Genomic DNA, 21,714 nt, shown 5'->3' with positions numbered 1-21,714 from the left:
CTTATATTAAAAAATAAAAACTACTTGTAAGAGAAAGGTGCACTAATAAAAAAAGAAAACTTTAAAAAAATGAAAGAAGAACCCTCTTCAGATACTTACATGAAGACTATTTTCCCCTGTTTACTGAAATAGGTAGATATCCGGTGTGTGTATTTCTTTTATTATTCTCTGGGTTTTGGTCTGGCCTTGCCCTCATGGGCAAACATTGATTAGAGGAAGAACCTTCTAGCCATTTTGGCATTGATGGCTTTTTATACCAGTGTGTCCAATTAGATTTACTAGGCTCACTGACATGCTATTGGAAAATTCCATTAAAGTTCATCTGAACCTTTTGTCTGTTGACTTCTTAGTCCTCAGACATGGGACTTTGTAGTTTAGAATATTTGCATTTGAGGCATTGGGCCCCACTCCCATTTTTGATTAAAGAACTTAAGCTTGAGATACTTTCAGAAGTATCTTACTCAGTGAAAATAATTGGTCTCCCATCAAATATGAATAAAATTCTCTCTATATTTTCATTACATTTTGGTTATCAGCAGTCATCAATAATGTTTTTCCTTCTCCCTTCCCACCCCTTATTTTTAATTATGCCAAATATTCTAAATAATATACTTAAGTCTCCATTCTCCCATGCCTACTACTAGGGAAGGGGGTGAGTGTATGTATGGTGTGTGTATGTGTGTGTGTGATCCCATCTCACCCCCTACCCCATTTGGGGAGTCTAGCCTTTACAATGAAAAAAGTTTGGTAATTTTGACTATTTCTAAAAGCAAAGGGGGAAAAAAACTCAAATATCCTGGAATCTATGTGGAGGAAGAAAAGGTATTTGTTAATTTTTCAGCTATGTTATCTATAAATGTGATAGAAGTAAAGTTTTGGCAGAATTTCAACTTGACTGTTAGAAAATTACAAACCCAATTATATTCAAAAGTGGTTTTGTTTTGTTTTAATTATTGTACCATGGGAGATAAGTCCATTAAATACGTTATTTTGAACAGATGAGAAATCTGATTCTGTTCGTGAATGAGAGGCAAAACTGGTTTGACCATGATCATTTTTGTGGTTTTGAAAACAATTTTGTTTGACCCAGTTTCCTTAGTTTTTTCTTCAGCTGTCCATAGGAATGATAAAATGACATCAGATCTATACTTTTCAAAGCAGGGCAGTAGCACAAATTTGTAAGTAGGACTTTTTTGTTAGCTTATGCCATAGACATCACCCAGCCACTGTGCGTGTGTGTGCGTGTGTGTGTGTGTGTGTGTGTGTAATATGCATATATAGTTACAGTACTAAAATGGTTACCAGCAGGTTTTGAGAGAGAATGCTGCACCAGAAAAGTGTCAGTTGCCACCTCATTCTCCCTGATTTAGGTTCCTGACACTGTATTCATTCTCTCTTGTTTTTGCCCCACATCGGGTGTACCTTGTCTATGTACAGATATTTTGTAATATATTAAATTTTTTTCTTTCAGTTTATAAAAATGGAAAGTGGAGATTGGAAAATTAAATATTTCCTGTTACTATACCACTTTTGCTCCATTGCATTTACTTCTTAACCTGTAGCCTCTGAGCAGATCTAATTGCGTGTGAAGGGTTTTTTCCTCCACTTTATCTTAGGAGTTCTTTGTCTCAGAATCTCTGTAGTCTCATAAAATATCCAAAAAAAAAAAAGTTCTCAGGGTTTGAAGAGGTGCTTCAAAACACTAGACTAGAAACTAGAGAAGAAAAAAAGTTGGGAAACCATAAGGTGATTTTTTTTTTTAAAGTAGTAATAGTTATACAAATGATGGTGCCAGGCCATCAAAAGAGTTGAGCCTCATGTACCCCAACTCCTCCTGAAAGGAGAGGTAAGTGGGTTTGAGCTCTACTTGTCAATGGAAGTTGCTAAGAGGCTGTTTAGACCAAAGAATGGTCTCTTAAATATAACCATCCGCCACAGGTCTTATGTTACCATGAGTAAAGTAGGCATGGAGATTACTGTTCCTAGCTCTGTTGAGATTTCCTGATGTGTTGCCAATCCGGGAAATGAGTAAAGTCGTTTATAAGGGTAAAATTCCTATTACCTTCAAAATCTTTCCTATCCACCTGAGGGGAGAATTGTTTTCCCTTCTCTTTCATGGCTTAGGACACTGAGAACTAAAATTTCCCTCGTGTATGCTGCAGTACTGCTAGTTATGACATAAGTAGGCAGGCAGACAGCAGATAAAACCCATTAGAAGACTTTAGAAAGGGAGGGGAGATTAGGTTATCAGGAAGTTGTTGGTGGGGTGAGCAATCATATAAGGTTAAAGGGTACACCAGAACAAGGAAATTAGGAAGATGAATTCAAATGCTGGTGATGAGGGTTGCCAGCCTATTTTTGAGTCCCCAAAGTTTATGATGTTCCCTTGCCTGTGGGCTGTCATGTCTACACAGAAGGAGAATGGAGAGCTCAAGATTGTTGCAATTCCTGGAATCCTGTGTTCCTGGTTAGCCTCCAGAGAAAAGGAATTTGTTTTTGGTCTTTATATATTGCAGATTCATGACTAGGAGTGTGAACCTCAACCTGCTAGAGAGTATTGTTTCCACTTCATAGCAGTGCAGTCTTTTTAATTCTGAGGCTAAAGGCTGAGGACCTAACTAACATGGACTTTTTTTCTCTATCATAGCCAAGGCTATTTCTAATTAGAAGCCATACTGTTTCAGTATCTACATTTCTTAAGCACTGTCTTTTCCAAGACAGGTATCTAACTGTATGGTAAAGTTAATGCCTCAAGGAAGTTAATAGTTAATGTTCTTCGTGCTGGAATTTCCTTTGTTATTAAAGATTGCCCCATAGTTTGACTGTGTTTCAGGTATGGAGTTACTTCTGTGTTCACAACTTAGTCATCTTGAAGGGCTAGGTGGAATGGAAGTGGGGAGTTCTTCAAGTGAGTAAATACTCAACCATTCCAAGGGAGAGGTGGAACTGCTAAATCTGTCAGTTGTCCTGAGAGGCAAGGTGAGCATTTCTGGACACGGTTAATTTTACTGTCCAGGTGTGGCACTTCTCTTCTATAGGAATACTTTTAATGTTCCTGTAACCTTAAGAATACTCTCAAGAGAACATTTACTCCAAGCTAGGGTCGAAAGACTTTGGGGGAAGTATGACACCTGGAGGAATTGCTGCTGGTACTCTACCACTCCTCCCCGTATGCAGCCATCTCTCCATCTCCTGTCCACCCACTTTTCATTTCCTGTTTTTCACTCACTGCCCACCTTGCATGCATTAGGCCTACCAGAGGTATTGATTGCTTAATCCTGCAGGGTATTTAGAGTTACTGCTGCTTCATAGTTTTGAAGGGTAATGAGAGGCAACTCAGAAGACAAATGACTATTCCAGATCCTCAACTTACTGGGTAAGAGGTGAGGGAGGAAGCGAAATAACCATGCTTTCTTACTGCTAAGGAGATTGTAATTTATGTTTTGTGGGGTACAAGAGATTCCTTTACTGGTCTAGGAAGGGCAAGGAGTCTCAATACTTCACTTTATCCTCTTCCCTCATGTGCGGAGACGTGCTTTTGGTGATGACATTTCTGAGCTCAATTGCAGATGGTGTCTGTGGGAAGTAAAGTTTGATGAGTGAAAAGAGGGTCCTGCTATCCATGAGAAAGCAGATGAGGATTGCTTCGATGCCCTGGTGATTAATCACTAAAGTGCCAAAACGCTTTGGCAACTGGATTGCTCTCATACCTATCTCAAAAATTAGTAGTCCAAGGCTGAGAGAAAGGGGCTGATATGAAGTTTGTTTTTAATACTCTCTAGATGGGTGGTTGTTAGTGAAACGTACTCAATATGTAGGCCATAGCCACAGCATACTGCTCTGGAGTAAGAGAATATAGCCATAAAGCAAGTTCACTTAGACATAGGCTTCCTAGAACATGGAAATAGGTGGATTTTTAGATGTTTTGCTCTGGCATGGTTGTAAACAACAGATAATGTTGATGGTTCCAAAGGAATGAAGGGCATTTTATCCAAGCCAAACTATCTCTTGAGGGAGGCAGCGTGGAGAAACCCTACAAAGGCTATACAATGTAGCAGTCATTGCTAAGTGAAAAACAAAGCCTGGGTCTTGGATGTTTTTTTTCTTTACCTTAAGGAGCCTATTCTGTTGGCTGTCTCAGGGAGAGGATCCTTTTACCTCCTGCGTCTCAGAACTATAGCAATACCTATCTTGTTGGTGAGGTGAGGATCAGCTTCTAGACAGACAACCCTCCCCACCAAGGCTAATGCAGTTTTGAATGCTTTTGGCCCTGGAGAAAAGAGGCTGAATTCGAAGACTTAGAGGAAGCGTAGGAGCTGATCCCTTTTATAAATTCAGGAACTTCTGAGTTTGGCCTTGTTACCCAGTATTTGCATTTTATGTTAGGAAACCAAAGGTCTCATACAATATAAAGCAATATGAGGAGATGTAAATAAGGGAAGGAAGGAGAACTCTAGAGCAGTCTGTTAGCTGGGCTACAGAAAGACACTTAGGGTGTAATTGCTTTTAAAGAAGAAATAGAGATATGGGGTAGAATGAAAAATTATGGCTGGGCTAGTGAAAAAGGATAATTGCCTTTAAGGTTCACAATTCATTTTGGGAGGCCCCGTTAAAGCACCACCTTGAGTAAAGAGTTCCCCTTGATTACGGTAGTGTTACCTTTATGGTTGGAGGATGGGCCTAGAGCCCTTAGGTTGGGAGATGCTTTGAAGATGTTTTCACTTAGGGAAACTTGATTATATTAGGCAACTAGCATATAGGAAAATTTTACTTCCTACTGCTATCTACATAGTTCAAGAGAATGATTCAGAAATAAGGGATGATATGGATGCATCATTTTAAAAAGTTATTTGTATTTTTGGAGTTTTAAAACTCCTGAAGGTGGTTTTGTGTATTTTAGGCCAACCTGGAAGCTAGTGTTACTCCTCTCTCCTTTGTTTTTAGATCCAAGTGAAGGCAGTGCATAGAAGAGTAAACAACCAGAATATGTGAGTTAGAGTCACACACTGCTAGAACTACGAAAGGACGTTAGTTTGTGTAGTTCAACGCTGTCTTCAGCCAGTGAACAAATAGGCCCAGGAAGGTTGAGAGCCTGTGGTTTGGGGAAGAAGGAGGGAGAGAATAGGAACTAATGTTGTCGGGAACCTACTATGTGTCAGGCACTGTGCTAAATGCTTTGCTTTTATTATCTTGAGTGTCAAACACCTTGAGGCTAAAGGATGGAAGGAGTAAAAGGCAAATCCCTCTTACTATCCTGAGCAATAAGTAGTTGATAAAGGAGAGCGGCAGATCACTTTTTCCTGTCTAACCACATAGGGCTAAACTATAGGAAGTGAAGAGTTAGTGTTTGAGAGTGAGGTTAATTTAGGGAAGTACTCGCTAAATAGTTGAGACTCACGAATAATTTGTCTATTCCTGGGGACCTTCCAAGAATGTGATGGTCAGAGGCGGACTAGAGGCAGAGCTGGTAGAGAACAAGATTACTGTTGGCTCTGGGGTTGATTTGCATTCTAGAAAATCAGCTCATGACCTGAGAATATAGATTAATCTTAGAAAAAGGGACAAAATGGACATCTCATCCAAAGGGGTCTTCAAAGAAAATAGTGTTTACATCCTGAGAATCAAGGAGATAAACAAATGCCTTTGGTGACTGTGCTTGTTTTTGGGTTTTTGTTTTGTAACACACTTTGAAGTCATGAAACAATTTATAATTTTGGAAAGACTCAGTGCAAGTTCAATGTTGATAGGAGCAGGTGGCAGCCTGAACATGGCTATTGAGAATAAGATTTTATTCCTCGTAGTTGTTTGATATGATATCCCAAGTATTATACCATGAGGGCTGCTTCAGTGGGGAGCAGTAATATCATTAGCTGAGTCATGTCCTGAGTACAGGACAACTTCTGGGGAAGATTAAGGGAGGATCTCACTTTTTAAAGAAGCTTCTGGATCTAGTGAGATGAGTCTTATACTTGGGTGGGAAGTAGGACTCAGTATAAGTCAGCACGTTAATGCAGGCTATAAAATAAACTAGGAACCTAGTACAGAAGTAGCCATAGCCAAGAAATAATTCGAAAAGTTAAGAGTTAACCAGAAAAGATTCTTTGAAGCTGATGAAGATGGGGGAACAGAAGAGGTGTTCAGACGAAGAAAACCTACAGAAGAAGGTTTATGTGTGTTTTGTGCAGAAGGCTGTGAATGGGCTAGTTGGGGTGGTAAAGGAGAGCAATATTAAGAAATAAAGTCGAAGGAGCAGTCCTGTAGGCCTGAATGAGGAGTTCAAGTTTGATTTGGGAAGCATTAACAGGAAGCAGAGCATGGTGGGATGAATATGATGTTGAGGACTTTCACAGCCATCCTGGGTCAAGGAAGCAGGAAAGCTTGCTAGGATATTTTTGTTCTTGTCCAGATGTGTGGCCCTGAGGGCCTGCACTAGAGTGGGACAAAGAGAATGAGAAGGAAGGAAGGAGGTCCATAGGAATTAGCAAGGCTTGATGTTAGTTCAAATGTGAGAGGAGAGATGACCCCAGGACATTGTTCCTGTTGATGGTGATGAGAGCTTGGAAAGAGCTGCTTTTTTTTTTAAGAAGTAGGAAGTGTTTACTTCATTAACCAATTAATGGGATGTGTCTTTGTTCAGTATTGCAGGGTCTAGGTGAGGGCAGCCCCCCTAGGAAATAGTGAAGCATGTGCTGTGTGCCCAGACGATCATCTGCACTCTGCCCTTTGCAGGTGGGAGATCCAAGTGAAAGAGAGTTTATTGCTGGGGTGTTCCCACAGACTTCAAGAATGCTAGCCCTCTCCAGATCTAGGAAAGAAAATAGTTTTTTGCCAGTTTCTTCCCCTTTAATGCTTTGAAAATGGGATATGACTAGCCTGTGGCAGCATGTGCCTGTGGATGCACAATTCTCTGGCTTGTTTCTTGGAAGGCCTTTTTCTGTCCCTCCCTGGGGGTCATTTGTATCTCTGGTTCCTGCTCCCAGAGCCATAAAGTGGGAGCCCCCATTTATTAATTGGGTTGGGATTGGGGAGGGGGTCCACGGGGGACTCTTTAGTGCAGCAGGCGGGGGTCTTCCTGAATGAGCCCATTAGCCAGCCCCAATGGCAGCTGAAACGGGGCCGCAGCCAAGTCCTCTCCGTTTCAAAAACCCTCCATCGCCTGCAGCAGATCAGAACAAGGCCTGCGGGAGCCCTTAGCTTCTGATTGCAGCTGTGAGGAAGGACAAAACAATTTATAGGAAGCCAAGTAGCTCCTGTCTCACTATCTCTTCTTTCTGACTTTGGGGAGGGACAAGACTGGGATGTGGTGCCCCCCCATCATAGCTTCTTACAAGGCAGGTATAGGCCTGAAGTAGGAGAGAACAGTAGTGAGTGTATTTGTGCTGATTGGACATTTATGTCAATGCTCTGGATGTGTTTACACATGTCCTTGCTTTCTCCATACACATACAGTTGAATTTGATACATGGTCCTCCCTAGGTCAAAGCCAAGTGTGTGCTCATATAGTCTCAGTTGTATGTTGGGAGCATGCTTATCACACTCTTTCCTGCCCCATACATCTGCCTTGTGTCTTCTCTGCCTTATCAAGATTCAAGGTTAGAGTTAGATCACCTTCTTAACGGTCTCTTCATAATAGAAGGAGTTTGGCACCGAAAGGAAGGCCTCCTACTGGGACTCCCTCATTTGTCCCTTTGGTTAAGCCAGCATGAGAAAAGCTGGCATCTCTAGGGGAGCTTCTTTCTGCAGTGGCCCAGAGAGAAGGTGTGACGGGCAGGAATGCCTCACTTCCTGATAAAAGGAAGTGTCTCCTTCCTCGTAGAATCATAGCCGGCCAGAGCTGGAAAGGGACCCTAGAGATCATCTACTTCACTCTTTCAGTGTACAGAGTGGGAAACAGCTTTGGGGAAGGGAAGTGCATTGTCCACTGTCTCGTAGTGAGTGAGTTGGTGGCAGCCAGCCAAAACTGGAATCCAAGAGGCCAGAATCTTACCCTACTTGAGTATAAGGTCCCCAACCTTAGGATTGCCAACCCCTGTGAGCACTGAACTTCCTCAGGAAAGGAAGGTAGGGCTGTGAGGTTTTGAGGGGGAAAGGTAGACTTGAAAAACATTAGTAGAAAAACTGAGAAAGTTTTATGTGTTTTTACTTCAAAGACTCATCTCTCCATGACCTGCAAATTGTACAAGTGTAATTTTTATGTGGTCAGGAGCTCTGGTTCATTGGGGAAGCAAGTGGCACCGCCAAAGATCTTGATGCTCCCAGAGTGACCCCCAAGTTCCAGGAGCACTTTGCCACCAGCTCTGGGGTTTGGGAAGCAGGAAAAAAACCCTCTGAGGCCCAGTGAGGAATTTACCCTGAATCTCAACTCAGGCTCTTTTGCATTACAATGCAGCTATAGAAAAGCAAAATCAGAAGGGAGGGAGAAAGAAAACACGCCTCACCTTCTGGGAAACTAAGGGGAATCTGAATGAGAGAAGGGATTATAGAACTCTGAGTAAAATGAAATATTCTTTAAGATTACTGGGAAATGGAGTTGAAGCGGGGTTGGGGGGGGACCCCTACTCCTCTCCCTTATTAAGTTTGAGTTGTCGGTTTTCTCCTTTGATGAGGCAGAAGGAAGGTGGTGTGGTGCTCCACAGTGACCTCAGCCCTAAATAGAGTGCTCAGTGAACTCACATGCACAGCCGGTTCTGAAGTCATCTCACTCTGGTGCAGAGACTACCCATCTTTGGACCTCTCCGAGATGTATCTACAGTCCCTTCCAACGCTTATTTTCTAAGCATATGAGCCTGGGAGCCAATGATGTGCATAGAGGGAAGTGTTAAAGAGTCTTTAAGCTAGAATCAGAATCTTGGAGGGAGAAAGGGACCACCGGACAGTTTAGAGATAGAGTTATATGAGTCTAGGTCCGAGGGCAGTGGGTCTGCAAAATGAACCTTGTGTGCTGATGACAAAGAAGCAGGTCCTAGTGCATAATCTTTACATTTTCTCCATCACACCCCAATTGATAATACTGGGGGAACGTGAACTGGCCTCCATGCAGATTCCTCCCTACATAGGGAGTGTGTATGATATACCTTCTTGTCTAAATTGTGTCAAGTCTGCTGTCCCTTCACAAACTTCCTTTCTGTCTCATGATTTGCTTGTTTGTTTTTTTGCCTCCTAGCGTTTCTTGAAGCTGTTTTAGACAAGGTGATGATGATCTGATCTAAAAACTAGATGGACTCCTCTTAAGTCATCTTCTTGCATTAACTTTGCATTAACCTTGAACCTTCACCACCCTTTATAATTCTGAGTTTCACAGCTTTTAATTCTGTTGAATTCCTAATTTACTTCATAAGTATAGGAATCATTGTTTTTACTTTATCAGACTGGGAGGTGGTTCCCAGGAGGTAGGAGTCTTAGAGCAGTTATAACTCTCTCTGGGAGCATACTTAAGGTTCATCTTAATCCTTCTGGGCTTTGTGAATTCAGTTTTGAGGGAATTGGAAGAGTGGTGACCATCGCCATCTCTGTTACCTACTAAGGCCATACTCCCTGGCTGAAAGGCCAAATTTCTCTTTGGTGTCTAGTCCCTCGTCTCATGTCTAAAGTAACCTGTCATTTTCCCTTACAGGTGGCAGCAGCGGCAGGAAGGATGGTCCTTGAGGAATTTGGTGAAGTCCATCAGTCACCTGGCATCTGACAAGTTCAGTATTTCATAGACTCTAAAGCCAGGTAGGGACCTAAGGCCAATCAGAGGTTTCAGGCCTGCTTTTGTAAGGGATTCCCCACCCCCACCCCCACACACAACTAGTCTCAGGGAAGTTTCTTATTCCCAGGGAAGTTTCTTATTCCCAAAGATCTCCAGAAGAGTTTTCCTGGCTCTTTGTTTGTCCCTATTATGGTGTCCTACCTTCTCATTGACAATTTCTCCCCCTGGTTAGAGTAAGTGACCCTCTTTATTAACATTGACAGTCGTTTCATTCCTCTTCTTTCCTCTTGGCCCACTTTGCTAATGGATATCCCTCTTTGGTGGGATAATGATGTTGGTTACTCTTAGCCTCTCCTCTACAACACTTGTCCCACTCACCCATCACCACCACCACCACCACCACCACCATCATCACCACCACCATACACACACACACACACACACTCTCACACTCACACAGCCCTGCCTTCTTCCCCAAGAAGCTATTTTCTCTCCCTTTCTTTTGAGTGGGATTGGGCATGCTGTCCGTTCTTACTACCTCTCATCAACTTCTCTACCTCCTTTCCAGATTTAATGGGAGCTCCCACCTGTTCAGACACTATATAAGACACAAGAAGTAGAAGCCTATAAGCCTGCTTCTCTCCATCCTCATTGCCCAGAACCAGGCAGGTCATGAGCTTCCAGTGCTCACCCCACCCTTCTTGCTGCCAGGTAGGTGGCCCCTTTCTCTACCCATCAACCCCAAACAGGGTCATATTTCTCTCTGGAAGTATTTCTCTCTGTTGTTAAATATCTCCAATAAGGGGAAGGCCTTAGTGACTCAGCTCTCTGCCTTGCGACTTCCAGTTTTAATCTTTAGCAGGACCTTGCTGATGTTACATATCCACCCCTTTCCTATAGTTCAGATTCCCCCCTTTTAGTGGATGTGAGAATAAGGGACCAGTAAACATGATATTTTACCCTGGAGGGTAAGGGTCCAATGACAGGTAGCACTTCTCTTGGGGCTGGAAGTCTAAAGCCCCAGATATGCATTCTGCCCAGTAAGTGGCCTGGCATCCTTAGAGAATACCTGGATCTTTTGAGGGGAAGCTGTGTTTATTTGGTGTCTATTCCCAAGGACAAGGATCTCAGGCTCTGAGACTCTGTCTCTATTCATTCCCAGACCTCTCCGGGGAGTAAGAAAGAATTGCTGTACAGCAGAAACCCACCACCAGGGGCACCTGGGGGGCTCAGTCAGTTAAGCGTCTACCTTCAGCTCAGGTCATGATCCCAGGGTCCTGGGATCGAGTCCCGAGTCCCACATCGGGCTCCTTGCTCAGTGGGGAGCCTGCTTCTCCCTCTGCCTGCCGCTCCCCCAGCTTCTGTGCTCCCTCCCTCTCTCTCTCCAACAAATAAATAAATAAAATCTTTAAAAAAAAAAAAGAAAGAAAGAAAGAAAAGAAAGAAAAGGAAGGAAGGAAGGAAGGAAGGAAGGAAGGAAGGAAGGAAGGAAGGAAGGAAGGAAAGAGAAAGAAAGAAAGAAAGAAAGAAAGAAAGAAAGAAAGAAAGAAAGAAAGAAAAGAAAAAGAAAGAAAGAAAGAAAGAAAGAAAGAAGAAAGGAAAGAAAGAAAGAAAGAAAGAAAGAAAGAAAGAAAGAAAGAAAGAAAGAAAGAAAGAGAAAGAAAAGGAAACCCACCACCAGGTGATAGTGTCTGGAGTTCGGGTGGCAGGTTTTGTCTGGCACCTGTAAAAAGTTGGCAGGGGTGCCAGGGCCTCTCCTGTCATTGGATGTGACATCAACTTACCTTTTGCTCTTAGGCCTCCTCTCTCAGCAGCTCCTCTCTCACCCCTGCAGGCCAGACAGCACAAGCAGTAGCCCTAATAAGTGCCAGTTCTGGATAAGGTGATGCCTCCCATGTTGACACATACCTTGAGTTGGAGTTAGGATACAATGGATGGAAGGATAGGAAAGCAGGAAATGTCCCTAGAAGTGGTGAAGCAGTAAGTATGCATGGGCACCTTGATGACTCAGAGATCATCAACATTTATAATTCTGCCCATCCAGATGTCAACCTGGATGTCTAATCCTTCAAAGCTGCTGGGCCACTTGGACAGCTGCAGTCTTGATTTCTGCCACACGAGGGTGCTGCTGACCAATTAAAACTCCTGCCCCCTAGCAGACAAGAGTTTGGGTGACAAGGGCACCCTTTCCTCAAGATAAGGATCAGAAACAATCTGAGAGAGCCTGAGAGCCAGGCCCCAAGAAGCCAGAAGAATAATTACTACCTCTTGGTCTTCCTTAAAAATGGCCTGAGACCCTGAACACTCTGCCCTAGTGGCCCGACATCTGAGTCTGAACTCAGGAAGCCCTCAGCTCTCCGCACCAAACATCTTGCATAGGTGCTTTTCTCCCTCAGGGTGTAGCAGGTTTCAGCTGTCCCCCTCAACGGTTTCCCTGCCACTTAAACAGTCACTTTCTAGTCCAGAGGGTAGGGATACCTGTAGTTTTCAGAGGAAAAAAATCTCACAATTGTTGTGAGAGAAGTATCTTTGTTAGTGAGAGAGTGTTGCGGAGAGGACTGAGAGTGGGAAAGTTCAGCCTTCTGTGCCCCCATCACCTCCCCCAGCACAGACCTGCAGAACTCAAGACAGTCCAGTGGACATTTACAGCCTGAGTGGCTGGAGGTCACCCAAACAAAGGTGTCAGAAAGCTGGATGGGGAAGGGGATGCTTTGGCCCTTGAGCTTTAAACTGACCCCCTATGGTATAATGGCTCTGCCAAGGATCCAAGTGGCCATGGGGCCCCTATGGGGGTGAGGTGTCCCACAATTTATCCTCAGTCTCCATGAAGCCCTTCCAGGCTGAACAGGCTAAGGGAGATGACAGAGGTTCTCCTCCTCCCCCCTACCCCCATGCCCGAGGGCCCCTCCCCAGGAGGACAGCTTGATTAAACAGTCGGTGCTGCTGGAATTACTGCACAGCTGGCGCTCCCCCCAGCACCCCGAGCAGAGCAGCAGCACAGATTAAAATCTCCAATTAGCGTTAAAGTGAAGTGAGGAGGTACTGAGGCTGCCAAGGAGGCCAGGCGGGGGCCCTGGGTCGGCAGACACCCCCACAGGCGCCTGGATTCTGAGCACCACCCTCAGTCATCCCTTCTTTCCTAGCTCCTCTCCCAACAGCTCTCAGTGCCCATTAGCTTTGCATTGCTTGGGGCCACAGGGCTTTCTGAGGGGCAGAGGGTGGAGCAGATGCCTTACCTGACAAAATGCTGGGGACACCATAAGTGTGAAGGAGAATGAGTGATCAGGGCTTGTCAGGGGAAACACCCTGCTCATGCGTGCCAGGCAGCCAGGTCGACGTGACTTCACACTGCTGCTTCTTTTTGCCTAGAGAAAGGGCAAACTGGATGGGTCCTCCGACCCCGACCCTCTTACCTAAAAAGGTGCTGGGTGTTGTGGTGCCCACACAAACCTCCATCCTTGGATATTTTATCCTGTCTGACCCATCTGCTCCCACCCGAATTATGGCTCTGTTCTTCCTCGCTCCCTCTGTTATTTTTCTCAGCTTTCCTGTGGGTAGGGGTAGGCACAGCCTAGCTTGGGAGCATCGCCATGCCCTGCCACCTGGGTCCCAGCCGGCTTCTCATTACCTTCTTTGCAGTTTGGGAAGAGCAGGGATATGCCAAGAATGGAGGCCTCAGACTCTCCCAACCTCTGAACATCACACCCCGTCCTAAGGGCCCTCTACCATTTACACTTCTGCCCTTCACCCACCAAGCCCAGAAGGAGGGCAGCACAGCTAGCCACACCCTTTGACTTCCCTCTGCCCCTTTAAGAGAAATGGAGGTGGGTACCCAGCTGACTGAACCTACTCACACCTCCAGAAATTAGACACCAGGGCACAGTGCCACCCTCCCAGGCTGGCACATGCTACCCTGGCAGAGGTTCAAATAACACCCCCCCTTCATCCTCCCACCCCTATGTCTTCCTCTTCTCTCTCCCTCTTTCTTCCTCTCTCTCTCTCTCTCTTTTTTTTTTTTCTCAGCTCAAAATAGCACGTTTTCACCTGCCATTTAATTGGATGTATTTTTAATTAATGGGACCTCAGGGACCAACATGAGACAATCTGATCTCTGAATAGGGACAGGGGAGGGATTGGGTTAGGGAGGAGGATTGGGCCACTGGGTGCGGTTACTAGGAACCCAGGCCCATCAATCACTGGCCACTTTGCGCTCTGGCATGGGGAATAGTGAGGTGGAGGAGGAGGGGAGGTGCTGGGAAGAGTTGCCAGGATTTCCCCCCCACTGCCAGGACCTCCAAAAAAAGATAAAACTATACTAGTTGACTTGGGTCTGAGGCCCAAAATTGCAGCTAGGATATTAGGTAAGGCAATTTTCTTGCTTCTAGGATTTTGTCCAGTTGGGCTTGTCCCAGTGAGTGATGTAAAACTGAAAGGAAAGTGGGGACAGAATTTTGAGGTCCTTGAAAAGAGAGGGCAAGAGCTAGAACCAGAGACTGTGAAAGAAAAGAGGAGGGCAGGGTTTAAAGATATTTCTGAACGTTTAGACATAAGAAAAGTGCCCTGGAGGTTACATGCAAAGCATGTGAGGCCTGAAGCCTTTGGGGTGTGAATCATAGACGTTTACTGCTGCAAGGGAGAGGACTTGGAGCTCATCTTGCTGAACGCTTCACTTTATAGGTGTGGAAACGGAGACCCAGAGAGGAAAAATCAGTTGAATCTTGTCCTGCAATTGCTTTGTGTTCCTGGCTTTGGAGAGTTCCTGGGAACCCAAGGAAAGGTAGGTAGGTAGGTAGGTAGGTAGGGCATGGGGAAGAAAGTCAAGGGAAGAGGATTGGCAGGATTATTACTAGAGTCTCATATCTCTGGCCTCCAAGTCAGAAGCAAGTGAGGGGAGTCAGGCAGGTCCATTGTTGGAGGACATTTTCCTCGTACAGCTAGTTCCAGAGGTCATCTCATCCGTTCCCTTGCTTCCAAGTAAACAGATCCCTGAGAGTCCCCCACTCTCATGGGATTTTACTATACTCTGTAAAGTCCACAGAGAAGGCAATGTACCAGCTACCCTAGTTCCTTAACCAAGAAATAAATCTCCCAAAGATGACTAAATATTGAGCTTTTTTGAGATCTTATTACAAGTTTCCTTGTCATAGTATAAACTGCTAGAGAAAATTATGCCCCAGAAATGTAGGGAGGAATGGTCTTATGCCTTCTTGTCCCATGTCTAGGCCTAAAACAGAGACAGGGTTAAAATTCAAGGCTCTAATGGCCTAGTCAGAAATGCCCTGTATTCATGCGATGCCATGGCCCCAGAGCACTCAGTTAAGCCCTATCTGGCTTTGTGCGATGTTGGTGCACAATGGAGAGAAAGGCATGTTTCCAGCGGTCCACATCCCCACTCCTCCTTCCTTTACTGTTCAGACACTAGGGTTAAAGAGGGAAAGAATGAAGGAGAAAGGGGGCTTTCCCACCAGGTTGCCAAAGGTGGCATTTCCTGGCATCTTCTTCCTTCCTTAAAAAAATTCAAGATTCTTTGTTCTGTGCTTCACGAGACTAAGTTGAAGTCAGGGCAAGGATGGGCACAGAGCTTGGAAAGCAGTGTGGATAGAAACTTCATCACATTCTCCAAGCCCCCACACCTTTCCCCCACTCCCAGAATTGTCTTCTCTCTTGGTGTCCCATTTTATATCCCTAAAGTCCCTGAGGAAGAGCAGGATGTGCCTCTTTAAGTGGCCCACATTCACCCTGCCTTATGTTTAGACCTTCAGGGTCATCTCCCTGCCTTCCGTACAAACAATAAGTGAGAAGGACCTCTCACATCCCTCCAAGACAGTCTGGAAAGAATCCATCTGCCTCTTCCCCTGCTTCCAAGGGCCTGTGGTAGTGGGAGCTGGGAGGAGAACTGTGCCAGGGAATTGAAAAGGAAAATTCTCTTGTCTGGGAAGGTCAGGGAGGAGCCTGAAAAGGGGGAGAAGATAGAGGGGGTAAATTTGGGAGCTGAGGCCTGTAGTCCCATCTGTGGGGCTGGCTGCCTAACCTAGGGTAGGCTGTTCATACTGACTATTATTCACAGGATTTATTAGAGGCTCCTGTTTACAAAGCTGCTGTTTCTCCTTTGAAATATAGGGCAGTGGAGAAGAACAGCAAAGAAGAAGGGGAGAGGGTGTCACGCTTCCGGTAGTCCCTTTCTCACCCCTTGTCCACCCCTGCTCCAACATTGGAGGCATATTGGAGGGCCCAAAAGGCCCTTAAAGTATTCAGTCTAGATTCTGGATGTTTCTCGAAGGAACAGGGCTTCCCTCCCTGAAGTCCCCACCAGCCCTGCCTTACACTCCCAAGGTTTAGGCAAGGTGCCAGATCTACAGCCCTGGAGTCGGAGCCTGGAGCCTGGAGTCCAGAAAGATTGCTGAGACTTTGCTGGGAAAGAGGAACAGACTTGAAGTAAGTGGGAGACAGAGGTCGTAGCATCCAGAATGCCCGGCACTTTGGACAAAAAGGAGCTCTGTATTGGCCCAGGGTTTAGCTTGTACTCTGATGGGACTCCTCCTTTGCTCCTTCTCCCTCAGTGTGGCCCATGGGTTGGTGAGCGATCTGGATGTCTGAGCCTCCTCCCACCTGACACCTCAAAGGTTGTTACACATATCCCCTCTCTAGCTCCCGAAGCCATGGAGGAGGGGAAAGAAGGCATCTCAGAGGTGGCACTGCTGTGATATCTATCTATCAGCACCCAAGGAGGCCAAGGAGAAGAAACAGTGACCAGAGAGGGAGCCAGGAGGAGATGCCTGCTCTTGAAATAGCCTCTTTATCCCATCCTCTCCAGCGCCCCCTCTCACATGCTGACAAGGCTGTGTGCCCAAGTGTGCCAGCTCTCCTGGCTGGCAATCCTGCACTGCCGTGCAGGCATCCAGCTCTCTGCTCCGGCACAGAGCACATGCTGGGATCTCTCACACTCCTTTGCTCACTCATCTCAACATGTCCGTGTTGCAGATTCCTAGGGATGAAAGAGGAAGCTGTGGCTCTGTGAGTAGGAAGATGGTGGGCTTGGGGCCCTTTGGGTGCATATCTGCCTTGCTGGAGGGCAAGGAGGGAGAAGGCTGCTGGCAGCTCAGCTGAGCTCAGGGTTCTGGTGACTCATAGCAATGGGGGGCACATGAAAACATCAGAGAAGGGGGTCCAGGCTTGTTAGAGCTCTCTTTTGCCCCAATTTTCCCCAACTCTGAGTTATGTGGCTTAAGTTCTCTCATCTGGATTGTGGGGCAAGGAGAGACTCCAGCTGTGAAAGAATAGAGGGAAATGGAAGATAAGAGATTAGGGGAGCTTGAGCATTCCCAGAAAGAGGCTTCCCATTGAGGAAAGGATAGGAGAGGCCAGTAGTATTCTCTTGTATCCATTGGCTGCACAGAAGGTACTGGGCATTCACATGTGCAGGCAGACACAGCTACAGCTCCCTGAAAAGATTGCCATTGGTCTCAATACTCTCTTCCCTGGAAATAGACACCATAGAACTGCCGATTCCCTATTCTCTTACTGGCCAGGTGGGCAGTGTGCATCTTCTCCATTCCTTCTGCATCAGGGGGATGATAGGATATTGTGTTTGAGATCCCATCAGCAGAAAGGGGCCAGAAGGTAGACCAGGAGAACCACTCATGTCTCTGACCACAGTCCCAGGGGCCTCCTTGTTTCAGCAAAGGGAAACAGGGATTTTTGGTATTAGTGTATCCAGATAACTTCAGTGAAGGATAGGCTAAGTAAATGAAGGAGAGTTCTCTGACAGAGCCCGTTTCCATCTGCCTATTTCATTGCTGGCAGCTCTGCTCTCCAGCTTGGGGGGGGTGGGGGAGCGGTGTGCTCTCTGCCGGGCTGCTTCTGGAGATCCAGAGATGGTTTGGGTTGGAGGAAGTGATAGACCGGCCACTTTTCACTCTTCACTCTTCCTCTAGGGAGACGAGACCATCTCTGCTCCCCCAGCTCTCCCTGGCAGCATTGGGAGCCCAGGGCCCCCTGCTGGAATACCGATAATAAAGCTCAGTCCTGAACTGAACCAACACATCACCTGGCTGTGGTATAAAAATGGTGCTGTGAGGGGGAGCCTGGGTGTACCAGGTGGGTATGGGCAGGTGTGGGGAGTTTAGACCCAGGAGAGATATCAGAATTACTCTTCAATACCACATGCTCCTCCTCTTTCTCAAACTTTCTCCTTGGCCTCCCTTTTCTTCTACCTTCCTTCAGCTAGCTCTGCTCCTGGCCACCTCATCCCTTCCAGTCTGAGAAGATGTGGTAAGTAGTTGTCTGTTCCCTATACTTTTCTGTCTTCCTCTCTTCCTCTACTCCCAACTCCCAGCCAAGAGTTACCCCATTTGAACTCTTTATACCAGTGAATGCCATCAGGATCTGAACCCAGAATCCCCAGCCTTTGCCACCCCTCCTGACTCTGAGAATGCCAATCTGACTCTGAGACCGACTCTTTAGTGCTCATCCTCCCCACAAGGGTAGCCAGGCCAAGACTGGTATGTCCATTGACAGCAAGGGCCCTGACCTGAGGCAGAAGGCTGCTCTAAGGGTGCAGTGGGGCCCGGCCCCAAATGCATGTATGCCTGTGCATTGGACACACTGGTTTATTAGTGTTATTTCAGCATTGTGATGCAGAGAGAGTAAGTGTAACAGCTGCTCCTTGCTTGCAGTGTTTATTGTTACCTAGAGACAACCTCCTGGCTTTTTCCCAGCTCCCCCTCCCCCCCAGCCCAACCCCCTCCCTGCCAACAGTCCTACTCTCCCCACACTGATGGGAAATTTATAGCTTGCCCATACCATGCCTTTAACCCTCTCCTGTCCATAGGGTAGGTGGGGCGAGGGAAGCCAAAGAGAACAGTGGGCATACTTGGGCCCCAGCAGGGTAGAATGGTGAGCAGCAGAAGGGAGGGAGGGAGGACTGCCCCTCCCCAATCTGTGTGTCCAGACTCAGGCTCTGGTTGCCCTCCTGGCTCTCGTGTTGAGAGAAAAGAGCTTTGGACCCAGCATCCTCCTCACAAGATAATTCTCTTCCATGGGCATCTCTAAGCTCCCCCAGTTGGGCTGCCTGGTCCTGAGCAAGCACAGTGAGGTAGTATTGAAACAGGAATAAAAATGGAGTGGCAGAACCCCCAGCCCTCTCCTTTATGTAGAGATGTCCTATCAAGACTAACAAGAGACTGTGGCATGAGACATGCTGGCCACACCTTCCCAACTAGGTAAATGTCAAACATGAAACTGGCTGCTGAGTCAGGTGGGAAAAACTGCCCACTCTAACTTTACCCCAAGCCCAGCACTCAGGTCCCAAGAGACTCCCAGACCATTCTCCAAGCTGGTCTCCTTGGTCTAGTTAGGTTACTCCTTTCTGCTCTTCTTCCTGGCCCATTTTCTCCTGCTTATCTTTTGGTTTGATAGCTTGGATCAAATCCAGAGACCAAGAGGACTGAAACATCTTAGTCATGGCCTCAACAGAACCAGGGAAAGAGAATGTCCTCCACCCCCTCCTGATCTAGGACCTTTCATGGAAAGGTACCATGTCATATATTCAACTGTCCCCACTGGAAATAAGAGAGTTTGAAGAGGGATCGGATTTTAACAAAAAAGATAGAAGGTAGACATATGGAAAAACTTCCTCATGCGTTATAAAACTTCAGAATCAGCCTACTTCAGAGATTTTTTTTTTCTGCCCGGGATAGGTTTAAGTCTGTGCCTATCCAAGGGGAATTGAAAAAAACAAAATTACTTTTCTGTGGCTTCCCCAGATGTGGGCCTCAGTGCAATTTGTTCATTAGCTCTGGGAGTATACCCCTTCTCGGTCCTTCTAAATGTAGTAGCTGATGGCTAGATCACAAGTTTGGGAGGCAGGAAGCCTTGAGTTCCAGTACCAGGTCTGCCATTAACCAACTGTGCTACCTTGGTAAGTCCGTTAACCTCCCTGAGCCCTAGTTTCCTTGTCTGTAAAATTCAGATAAACAACCTCTTAAGGTTGTGGAGAGCATTTAGTGAAGTGGTGTGGAAAGCACCTAGGACACTGCCTGATACTCAGTAGGTGCTCAGTGGTTGATACAATAAACAGTCTGTTACTTTTATGGAGTCATCAGGGCTGACATCACTTCAAAGACTCCACGAGTCCTCTGAAATTATAGGCCAAGTAAGTGAACGTATGTATGCTGGGAAGAATGTCCGTGATTGTTGTCATGATGCGGAGCAGGGAGTGCCCGTGTCCTGGAAAGGAAATAACCCCAGTCCCTTGACCCAGACTCTGCCGTTCCCATGCCTCAAACCAGGAGCACATGAGGCAGCTTTCTGCCAGGAAGTACAGCTTCACCATCTAAGATGGAGCTATGAGAGACAGCCATTAGGATAGCAACGTATAGCATTTGCCAGGCACTTTACAGTTTGTCAAGTACATTTACCTACATTAGCTCTTTTAATACCCAGCATATCCCAGTAAAGGGAAGAGAACTACCATTTATTGAGTGCCTACTATGTGCCAGGCATTGTGCTGGATGTGGTTTTTTTTTTAGGTGTGTTTAAAGTCCATGGAGTATCATCACCTGAATATGTCATCATTTACAAGGCTCATCCCCTATTTTTAATAATTTAAGTATTTTACTGTTATAAATAATACCAGAATGAACATTCTAAAGATTTTTTATTTATTTATTTGACAGAGACAGAGTCAGCCAGCGAGAGAGGGAACACAAGCAGGGGGAGTGGGAGAGGAAGAAGCAGGCTCATAGCAGAGGAGCCTGATGTGGGGCTCGATCCCACAACGCCGGGATCACGCCCTGAGCCGAAGGCAGACGCTCAACTGCTGTGCCACCCAGGCGCCCCCAGAATGAACATTCTAACACATAAACCTTCATCCATTTTTTTTTGAAGATTTTGTTTATTTATTTCTCTCAGAGAGAGAGAGAGAGTGCAAGCAGAGGGAGAAGCAGGCTTCCTGCTGAGCAAAGAGTCCAATGCAGGACTCGATCCCAGGATCCTGGGACCATGACCTGAGTTAGAGGCAGACACTTAACCAACTGAGCTACCCAGGTGTTCCCCTTCATGCATTTTTATAGTAAATTCTAAAAAGAATTATTAGGTCAACAGATACAAATATCCCCTCTTCCCTATGGTTATGGTCATTTTATTGATATACCCTAATGAGAATAATGTTTTTTAAATCTTCCTCTTTGGAATTCTGCAATGGAAACACAAGGGCAGCCCCTTTTCTTTCCTAGGCCCAGCAGAGAGATATTAGTAATCTATCATAGCTTTTTATTATTATTATTATTATTATTATTATTGAGAAAATTGTAGATTCACATGCACTTTTAAGAAATAATACAGAGATCCCTTGTACGTTTTTTCTACTTTCATCCGATGCTAATATTTTGCAAAACTATAGTACCACAACCAGAATATTGACATTGATATAATCCACCAGTCTTACTCAGATTTCCCTGTTTTACTTGTTTGTTTGTGTGTGTTCCGTACAATATTATTACCTGTGTAAATTTGTATATCTACCACTAGAGTCAAGGCACTGAACAGTTCCAACACCACAAGGATTCCTCATGTTGCCCTTTTATAATCACACCTACCTCACACCCTCCTAACCCTTAGCAACCAACCACTTACTCCTCCACTTCTGAATTGTTGTCATTTCAAAAATGGAGTCATACACTGTGTAAGTTTTTAGGATTGGCTTTTTTCACTCACCAAATCCATCCAAGTTTTTGTATGTATCCTAGTTTGTTCCTTTTGTTTATTCCATGGCATACCATGGACCACATGGACTACAGTTTGTTTAACCATTCACCTGTTAAAGGACACTTTGTACTCTCACTTTGTACTCACTACCAATTAATGAAGTAGCTCATTTTACTTGGTGTGCTGTTTTATACTCAGAATTATTAAGCTTCTTTAACCCTTCAGGCATGACACTATTGTGTGTGTTTTTTTTTTTAAGATTTTATTTATTTATTTGACAGAGATAGAGACAGCCAGCAAGAGAGGGAACACAAGCA

General features: G+C 45.5%; 1 protein-coding gene across 22 annotated transcripts in view; it reads left to right on the top strand.

Moving 5' to 3' along the window:
* CDK12 (cyclin dependent kinase 12) overlaps positions 1–21,714 on the top strand; it is a 72,919-nt gene that overhangs the window by 45,095 nt on the left and 6,110 nt on the right. For 4 of the 22 annotated variants that reach the window (XR_005837410.1, XR_005837412.1, XR_005837413.1 and 1 more), the window contains exons 15-21: positions 9,614–9,685; positions 10,260–10,402; positions 14,369–14,468; positions 15,812–16,705; positions 17,626–17,788; positions 17,915–17,962; positions 19,109–19,222. The gene's annotated coding sequence lies outside the window, so the exon portion shown is untranslated. Of the gene's footprint in view, positions 1–9,613; positions 9,715–10,259; positions 10,403–14,368; positions 14,469–15,811; positions 16,706–17,625; positions 17,789–17,914; positions 17,963–19,108; positions 19,420–21,714 lie in introns of those variants that run through there. The other 18 variants (XR_568125.2, XR_568112.2, XR_568136.2 and 15 more) reach the window with 16 other exon arrangements.

This window comes from Ursus maritimus, unplaced genomic scaffold (genome assembly GCF_017311325.1).
Source record: "Ursus maritimus isolate PB19 unplaced genomic scaffold, ASM1731132v1 scaffold_24, whole genome shotgun sequence".
Classification (NCBI taxonomy): domain Eukaryota; kingdom Metazoa; phylum Chordata; class Mammalia; order Carnivora; family Ursidae; genus Ursus; species Ursus maritimus.
The sequence above is the reverse complement of the archived record's forward strand: the minus strand, read 5'-3'. Positions and strand labels throughout refer to the sequence as shown.